Source organism: Gekko japonicus, unplaced genomic scaffold (assembly GCF_001447785.1).
Source record: "Gekko japonicus isolate JY-2015 unplaced genomic scaffold, Gekko_japonicus_V1.1 scaffold580, whole genome shotgun sequence".
Taxonomy (NCBI): domain Eukaryota; kingdom Metazoa; phylum Chordata; class Lepidosauria; order Squamata; family Gekkonidae; genus Gekko; species Gekko japonicus.
In genome coordinates this window covers 639,893-649,772 of record NW_015165845.1, presented here as the reverse complement: position 1 = coordinate 649,772, position 9,880 = coordinate 639,893, and the positions used below count along the sequence as shown (strand labels likewise).

The 9,880-nt window shown below is 48.7% G+C and overlaps 1 long non-coding RNA gene across 1 annotated transcript; it reads right to left on the bottom strand.

The window, feature by feature from the left end:
• Positions 1 to 5,496: 5,496 nt before the first annotated feature.
• Positions 5,497 to 8,802, bottom strand: LOC107110296. Its single transcript, XR_001482513.1, has 3 exons — positions 8,709 to 8,802; positions 6,376 to 6,420; positions 5,497 to 5,632 (listed from the first exon to the last, which is right to left on the bottom strand). It is a non-coding gene; the product is annotated as an uncharacterized LOC107110296 (long non-coding RNA).
• Positions 8,803 to 9,880: the final 1,078 nt, after the last annotated feature.

The window sequence follows — 9,880 nt, the reverse complement described above, 5'->3', positions numbered from 1 at the left end:
CAAGCTCAGGGTTCGGCCCCATTATATCCTATGGGCCATTGAACTCAATGGCAAAAACATAGGGTATATTCTGGGGGCTGGAGGGGAGGGAGTTTGAGGGAGAGGCTCCAAAATTGCAGGGTAGCTGCTGGAGCCTCTCCTCAAGATACTCACCATGTCTCAGGAACATTGAACCAGGGGGTCCAATTCTACGGGCCCCCAAACAGGTTGCTCCTATCCCCTCCATTGTTCTCTATAGTGGGAAAAGGTTACTTTTTTCCCACCATAGAGAACAATGGAGGGGATAGGGGCAACCTGTTTGGGGGCCCGTAGAATTGGACCCCCCGGTCCAATGTTCTTCACACTTGGTTGGTATCTTGGGAAGTGGCTCCAGCAGCTACCCTGCGAGTTTGGAGCCTCTCCCCCAAACCCCCTCCCCTCCAGCCCCCAGACTTCAATGGCCCATAGGATATAATGGGGCCGAATTGCTGCCGAAATTCGGCGGCAATTTGGCAGCAAAATGGGGCCGAAATTGAAAGGAGGGGAGGGCAGGGCCGGCTCTGCAGGCCGTTTTTCAGGGGCGGCCTCCAGCGAGGAGCCTGAAAAGGGCAGGGAGGGCAGCTTAGCAGTCCCCCCCCCCCAAACACACACACACGGTGTTTGCAGCTGACCCTGAAAAGAGCCCCTAACCAGAGCTGGGGGAGCCAGAATGACCGGAGCTCAGGGAGGCAAGGGAAAGTTTCACCCTCCCCCCCCCCCGCCCCCGGCGTGCAGCTGCCAACGAGAACAGCCTCCCGCCACAACTTTTTAAAGAGCCCCTGAGGAGAGCTGGGGGAGTCCAGCGGCAATGCCCTGTGCTGTGGCTGGGCGCCAGCTTGGGAGGGCGAGGGGTGGGCAGGGCTTCTGGGAAATTTTGGGAAGGCTGGCGCCCCGCAGCCCCCACGAACTTTACGCCGGTGAGTTTAGTGGCAGAGCAACTGCTTCACGTGACGTACTGAAACTAAGGACAAGCGATTACCCATAGGGAATACATGAGTGGACAGCGATTGCCCATAGGCAATACATGAGTGCCAATAGAGAATGCATGATTGCCCAGAGGGGATAGTGCAGAACATAATTGTCAATAGAGAATCCATGATTGCCCATAGGGAGTAATGGAGAGTAGGCTTGCCCAGAGGGGACAGTGCAGTAAATAATTGCCAACAGAGAATCCATGATTGCCCATAGGGAGTAATGGAGAGTAGGCTTGCCCAGAGGGGACAGTGCAGTAAATAATTGCCAACAGAGAATCCATGATTGCCCATAGGGAGTAATGGAGAGTAGGCTTGCCCAGAGGGGACAGTGCAGTAAATAATTGCCAACAGAGAATCCATGATTGCCAATAGACAATCCATGATTGCCCAGAGAGAATAATGGAGAGCAGAGCACACCTGACCATAGGGTATAATGGAATCCACGCTTCGCACAAAGAATAAGAGAGACCACATGTGCCCATGGGGAATAAGGGAGACCACACGTGCCCATAGGGAATAAAGGAAACCACGCTTGCCCACAGAGGATATTGGGGTCCACGCTTGCCCAAAGGGAATAATACAGACCAAACTTCCCCATAGGGAAAATGGAGCCAATGCTTGCCATAGGGATTGAGAACACGCTTGCCCATAGGAACTACTGGAGAGCATCCTTGCCTATAGCGAATAACAGAGACAATGCTAGCTCATAGAGAATAATGCTGTCCTTGCCTGCCCACAGAGGACAATGGAGTTCACGCTTGCCGATGGATAATAATGGAGACTACGCTTGCCCATAGGGAATAATGGAGACTACACTTACCCATATAGAATAATGGACACCACGCTTGCCCATAGGGAGTAATGGAAAGCCCGCTTGCCCATAGGGAATAATGGAAAGCATGCTTGCCCATAGAGATTAATGGAAAGCAAGTTTGCCCATAGGGAATAATGGAAACCAAGCTTGCCCATAGGGAATAATAAAAAGCACGCTTGCCCATAGGGAATAATGGAGACAACGCTTGCCCATAGGGAATAATGGACACCACGCACTAGTTATGGCATCTGCTCCGGGACACCTCGAAGCATTTTACCCCACTCACCCCGAGCTTTGGGATTCGTGGACGGACCAGCTGACATGCTACCTTGCCTACAATGAGGTGACTGACACTGGCAAATGGAGGGCCTTCCTCCTTAGCTCTTGTGGGGTGAACACCATCAGGTTCGCGAAGAGCCTCCTGGCCCCAAAGGCGATCCTTGAATGCACATATGAGGAGGTCATCGAGGCCTTAACCCGGTATTTCATGCCCAACCCAACAACGATGGTCAAGAGGATGGAGTTCCAGGGGCTCATCCAGAAGTCCGGAGAAATGGCTGCTGCCTTCATGGCCGCTCTGTGCCAACATGCCATGGAGTGCGGTTTCACCAAGGTCAAGGAGAATATCACAACCCAGTTTGTCTGGGAAATTGGAGAAGTAAAACTCCGTAGAAAGACCTCAAACTAGACAATGCACTTCAGCTAGCCATTGCCTATGAGGACCGTCGGTGGCCCACCACATGCTCCCCGACTCAGCTCTCGAGAACTCCAAGGAGGAGGACATTAATCTTCTCCACTCCTCCAGCCAAAGGAAGCCTACAGGAGCATCTGGATCCTCCAGAAAACCTGCCGGTTGAGCAACGTGCGCAAGCTGCAGGGACGTGCATGAGCATAAGTCATGCTGGTTTTGAGATGCCATCTGCCACTCATGTGGAAAGCAAGGACACCTCGCCCAAGCCTGCTGGTCCAAAGGGACCAAGAACCAACAATCTTAGCCACAGCCCCACTGACAAACCTCTGCGACCTATAAGACCACCGTGGGAACCGACAACCTCTACCTCCTCACCAGCCAGCCTTCACTCCAGGTACTCCGTCTCCGCAACCCGTCTGCTGCCCTGAAGATCCAAGTCCAGGTCTGGATTGAGGGATCCCTGTGCTCAGTGGAAGTGGACTCGGGGTCAGCGGCGTCCATCATCTCGGTGGAAATGCTGAACAGACTCTGTCCCAATGTGGGGGCTCACCTGCATCCATCGCCCTTGAGCTTAGTGGACTTCCATAGGAACCCAGTCCTGATCCGGGGCATGGGGACCTTCTGGGTGCAGTACTGGGGGTTCGAGGGTTTTCTGGACTTAATTGTGGTGGAAGGAAATCTGGTTAGTCTTTCGAGGAGGGCCTGGTTCACGCCGCTGGGCATCACCATCGGGGGGGGGGGTTAAAGCAATGCGCACCGCAGGATTTCACGGAGGTTTGCGGGGAGTTCCCCATGGTTTTTGATGGGGCTCTGGGGTGTTATAAGGCCCCCCCATGTCATTGCAAATTGATCCCAAGGTAGCCCCCATTCATGTGTGGTTCCGCTGCACTCCACTCGCTTTGTGGCCGAAAATCGATGCAGAGCTAGATTGCTTAGTGGCGCAGGGGGTCTTCAAACCGGTCTTCCAAGCGCCCTGGGAGACCCACAGTGTAACCCCCGTCAAGCCCAACGGTGACGTCTGCATCTGTGCAGACTATAAATGTACACTAAATAAGGCCCTCCACAACCATTCTTACCCGGTCCCGGTCATGAGTCATGTGTTAAACTCTCTAGCAGGGGCTAAGATTTTTGGCAAGTTGGATCTCACGCAGGCATACCAACAATTGCTAGTGGACGAGACCTCAGCCACAGCCCAGACTATGGTTAAACTCCGGGGGGCTTTTAAGGTTAAACGGCTGCAGTTCGGGGTGAGTGTTGCCCCGGGGATATTTCAGCAATTAATGGACTCTTGGTTGAAGGGATCCCTGAAGTGACGCCATTCTTTGATGACGTTCTCATCACTGTGGCCACCCTGGACGAATTTGCCTCCCGCCTCTGTCATCCTCTGCCATTTCGACTCAGCGTGCCTCAAAGTAAAATGGGAGAAGTGCCTCCTTGGGGTCCCAGAGGTGGACATCTTGGGCTTCTGGGTCGATCTGTCTGGGCTCCATCTGGCGAGGGACAAGGTCAAGGCCATAGTGGAGGCCCCTAAACCCACTTGCAAAACGAAACTTCAGGCGTTTTTAGGGCTCCTGAACTTTTGCCACACCTTTCTGCAGCACAAGGCTGCAGTTGCGGAGCCCCTTCACTGCCTTCTGGACAAGTTGGCGCCCTGGTTGTGGGGCTGGAGGGAAGCAGCGGCATTCAAGGGGGTCAAGGCGCTCCTCATGAGCAAGCATGGTTTCCATTATTCCTATGGAAGTCAAGGGCAAGCGTGGTTTCCATTATTCCCAATGGGCAAACGTGCTTTCCATTATTCCCTATGGGCAAGCGTGCCCTCCATTATTCTCAAAGGGCAAGTGCGCTCTCCATTATTCCCTATGGGCAAGCGTGCCCTCCATTATTCTCAAAGGGCAAGTGCGCTCTCCATTATTCCCTATGGGCAAGAGAGAATAATGTAAACTGCTTTAGTCCCCACTGTGGAGAAAGGCCATAGTTTTCCTCAACAGAAGCTGCAGGGGAAAAGGAGACAGAAAGCTGAAGACAGAGGGGCAGATAAAGGTAAATTTGCTGTTTGGTGAGGATAGGGATGCCAACTCCAGGTTGGAAAATTCCTGAATATTTGAGGAGTGGAGCCTGGGAATGCTGGGGATTGAGGTGGGGAGGGACTTCAAACACATATAATGCCATAGACTCCACCCTCCAAAGCAGTCATTTCCTCCAGGGGAACTAATGTTGCCAACCTGCAGGTGAGGGCTGGAGATCTAGAATTACAACTGATCTCCAGATGACAGAGATCAGTTCCCCCAGAGAAAATGGCTGCTTTGAAGGGAGGAGTTTATGGTATTATACCCTGATCATGTCACTTCCAAGCTCAAACCTCATCCTCCCAAAGGCTCCACCCCCAAATGTCCAGCAATTTCCCAACATGGAGCTCGCAACCCTAAGTGGAACTGATCTCTGTATTTGGGCAGTCCATTGATTCCTGGAGAGCAGCTGCTGTCACTGCTGCTGGGGGGGGGGTAGGTGATGATGGGGTGGGGCAGAAAGGAAGTGACAGGCATGGAGGGCAGAGAGAGAAAGAAAAGGGGTGACAGGAAGGAGAAAGCGTGTGAGAGAAGTAGGGGAAAAGGGGAAGAAGCAGAGGTGGGGGGAATGGGATAGTCGCTCCCACAAGTTTCTTGCAGGTCCACACTTGTTTGTTCTAATACTGTGGCCAAATCAGAAATAATTGGATTCCATAAATGGGCATGCCTAAGGTCAGCATTGCAAGAGCCCTTGTACCACTATATCCCACATCCCCTTCTTAGAACATTAGCTGCTAAGCCTCAGTTTCAAGACCATACTATCAGTAAATACCTGTTGCTTAGCAACATAGGTTCTTGTCCACCATTGCGTACTTTGCATGCATGCCACTACTATTGTACACAGGAAGACTATAGTCACATACGTAAGTCTAAAAAAGAAAACAGTACTCTTGAAATTATGTTTATTGTTTAATTAGGTATCTCCACAACTGTGCATTACATTATATAGGTAGGGGGAGGGGGAGAGAACAGTGTTCAGAGCTTTCAGACGTCTTTGAGCCTCTTAATGATGACTGCTTGGGATTTCCAATGGGGGAACAACCTCACCCGTTTCCAAAATTGTGTCACCCTAAGAAGTTAAAGAAATTGTATTAAGCGTCATCACAGTGCAGTTATCTTAAACCACAAATTAAACAGTCATGCTTTTTACAAGGAAAAGTACAGTTCCAGTTGTGATACTACTGCCATATGCTTGTATACAATTTGCTTGTTTTGGAGATACTTTTCTATATGTGTTGATTCCTGCTATATAACAACCAGCTCCACTCCTGCCATGTTAACTTTGCTGTATCATAAGAATCACGCTCCCTCATTGAAGAGGGTTGAGAGTCTGCTCCAACCTACAAGCATGGATGGCTTCAAAAGGGAATTAGATAGGCATATGGAGCAGAGGTCCATCAGTGGCTATTAGCCACAAGGTATAGATAGGGGCTCTGGGCCAAGTGATGCTCTGTCTTCTTGGTGCTTGGGGGGGCCAACAGTGGGAGGGCTTCTAATGTCCTGGCCCCACTGGTGGACCTGGTATTTTTGGCCACTGTGTGACAGAGTGTTGGACTTAGATGGGCCTTTGGCCTGATCCAACATTGGTGTCTCTTATGTTCTTAACCTGGCATTTGTAACTGGAACGGAGCATTCACTCAAAGCCAGAAAATGGCTACCACAAAGTGAAGTGCCTGCTTTTTCAGGGCACCTACACAGCTGTTTGGAAAGGTTCCTACAAAGCAGGCACCTCTCCTTTATCTTACCCTGGATATAGTCTTTCTCACGTCTTTACAAAGGAATAAAAATGGAATGAAAACAAAATCCACTCACTGGGAATATCCTTGGCTTTACTTCCACAATGCCATAGGGCCATGGCTGGAAAAGAAAAAGTAAGCATAAGGTTTTCTGAGGAACATAAGCATTTCTGAACCCAATGTGGTACTTGTTATTATCCAACACTCTGTTCTTTCACCAACTTGTGGTCTGAAGCTATTTCACAGTCCCTCAGTTTATAATCTCTCTAAAAGGATTAAAAGGAGAAGCATTGCTATTGTGCTTCTGGAAACAATCAATTATCAGTTACTGGTAAGATACCACCATCCCAGAGTAACCGCACATTTAAACAATAAATCTAGCCAATTAAGGATGTACAAAAAGCTGACCCATCAGTTCTTAATACAGAAATCCCCACACAGTGTACCAGACAGTCTCTCGCATACAAACCACCCTTGCAGGAACAGGGCCCTTATTCAATATTCACTGTAACTAGGCTGTACAACATGTACTATCCAAACAGAAAAATTAAACTTGCCTTAGGAGAGTTAACTTTCACAGACATTCACTAGAGTTCCACAAGTTCAGCCAACTACTATGATGCATTAATACATGAGACTGCCTCCTAATGCGTCAGACCAGGGGTCTCTCGAGGTCAGCACTGTTTGTTCTGACTGGCAGCAGCTCTCCAGAGTTTCAGGTTGAGGCTGAACCTGGAACATTCTACATGCAAACTAAAGCTCTACTACAGCCACAGCTCCTCCACATTGTTTTCTTGCAAACAGTGGAGCAGGTGCCACTAGTCTCACCCCACCAGCATGCTTTTTTTCAATGAGAGCTAAAAGAACGTTCCCACTCCATTTGTGCCAAATTTTTCCAGCCTTGCTCTGAAGGGACAGTGTGGTGTAGTGATCAGGGTGTGGAGCTAGGACTTGAGAGACTCTCATACAAATTGCTACTCAGCCATGAAGCCCAATGGATGGCCTCGGGCCAGGCACTTGCTCTCACTTAGCCTATCCTGCCTCACAGGATTGTCGTAAGGACATGGGGGGTGTGGGTGGGCAAGAATATGTACCTCAGGTGCAATAAAATAGTTAGAATTCATTTACATACATGTGGCAAAGTTTTATTCATACTAAAATATATATTGGGGGGGGACTGTCTCCTATATTGTCCAGCCCACCAGTTAAGACTCATCTCTCAAGCCCTGCTCTCTGCCCCGCCTTCCGAGGTGAGGCAGGTGTAATTACAGACAGCCTTTTTTGTGGTGGCACCTCATGGTTGGAATGCCATTCCCCTTGAGGTCCTCCTGGTGCCCCCATCATACTGTGTTTTATGTGCCAGGCCAAAACATTTCATTTTGCGCCGTCTTTTAACTTAGGTGTTTTTGCTGCTGTTTTATGGTCTGCTTCTAGTCTAAATTTTGCTTTATGTATATTTTTATGCTTTATTATCTCTCTACTCTGTTTTTAACAGCCTGTCTTGTTTTTCTATTGGCAATTTCTGATGATTCTATGGTATTTTATTTTTAAGGTGCCTCAAGCAGGACTCCGGAAAGGCAGTATAAAATTACCTTAAAGAAATAATATGTATTTGCACACAATGCCCACTGATTTAAGTGTTAAAACATGGGTCTTCCACAACAAGAAAGAGCAACCCTGCATCTGAACACACACACCCCAAACCCTGCTTTTCCCAACCAATCTGCTAGGCAGATTTGGAGCGTGAGATGCACATTCAACTCTGACCTTGCAGGTATACTCTTCTGTATCTCAGCAAGGTGCCCATAAGGTAAGAAACGATTTGCCATAATAATGCAGGGCAGTGAAAGCTGGACAGAATCAAATGCGGCTGCTTCCTTGCAAGCACCCTGCCCACCAGGAAAGCGAAGGTCCCCCTCTCTCAATGGCAACCCAAAGGACTCACTTCCAGAAAAGAGGAGCTCCTTCTAGGTCAAAAAAGAACACACAACCTCTTCCAATTCTGCCCCACAGAGTAAGCATGAATAACCATAGCACCCCTTGCCCTGCAAATCCCCAGGGGCCATCACAATAGTCTGGGTACCACCTCTCATTCCCCAAAAGAAAAAGACATCGTTTGGCTTTTGGAATCTGGAGAGTTAAGGCTTTCTTCTTTGCCCAGGAGACCGGTAGAAAGCAGCAATACCACCACGGGAATACGCAGATTGGCCAGGGACAGTCCAGCCTCCCAGGCTCAAGAAGGTAGCTGTACTCATTCTACAGGACACCCTGAAGTCTTCATGAAAAAGCAAGTGAAGGGTGGGAAGGGAGCTACCACAGATGATGGGAGTGTGTGCGCGCATGCACAGTCACAGGTATGGCTAGGCTCCACAGACCTGTCTGTCAGAAATGGTGCCTTAATGTACTTACCAACAGATGATATTTGACATAGTAGTGGCTAAGCCAAAAAGGGATAAGTATCCGAAAGAAAACAAATGTCCCAGCACGGTATGTTTTGAACACCTAGAAATAAATTGCTCTTATTAGTTGTCTAAACTTTCAATAGACACAACACAAGCTAGGCAAGAAAGGGCATCATTGAGTTCTACTTGTATTCTGCTACTTCTCTATTCCAGTTGCCACAAGAATAGATCATGCTCTTGCAGCAGCAGGTCAAAAATCCACTGCTTTAATATACTTTCCATTATTCACTACGGGCAAGCGTGCTTTCCATTATTTCATATGGGCAAGCATACTTTCCATTATTCCCTATGGGCAAGCGTGGTTTCAATTATTCTCTATGGGCGAGCGTAGTCTCCATTATTCCCTATGGGCAAGCGTGAACTCCATTGTCCTCTGTGGGCAGGCGAGGATGCTCTCCAGTAGTTCCTATGGGCAAGTGACGTGTTCTCTCTCAATCCCTATGGCAAGCATTGACTCCGTTTTCCCTATGGGGAAGTTTGGTCTGTATTATTCCCTTTGGGCAAGCGTGGACCCCAATATCCTCTGTGGGCAAGTGTGGTTTCCCTTATTCCCCACGTCCGCATGTGGTCTCCCTTATTAATTGTGCGAAGCGTGGACTCCATTATACCCTATGGTCAGGTGTGCTCTGCTCTCCATTATTCCCTATGGGCAATCATGGATTCTCTATTGGCAATCATAGATTCTCTGTTGGCAATTATGTACTCCATTATCCCCTATGGGCAAGTGTCCTCTCCATTATTCCTTATGGGCAGTCATGGATTCTGTATTGGCAATTATGGATTCTCTATTGGCAGTTATGTACTGCACTATCCCCTCTGGGCAAGCGACCTCGCCATTATTCCCTATGGGCAATTATGGATTCTCTATTGGCAATTATGGATTCTCTATTGGCAATTATGGATTCTCTATTGGCAATTATGGATTCTCTATTGGCAATTATGGATTCTCTATTGGCAATTATGTACTCCATTATCCCCTATGGGCAATCATGCATTCTCTGTTGGCACGCATGTATTGCCTATGGGCAATCGCTGTCCACTCATGTATTCCCTATGGGCAATCGCTTGTCCTTAGTTTTAGTACGTCCCCTGTGTTGGCCCTACAAAACAACAAGGAAT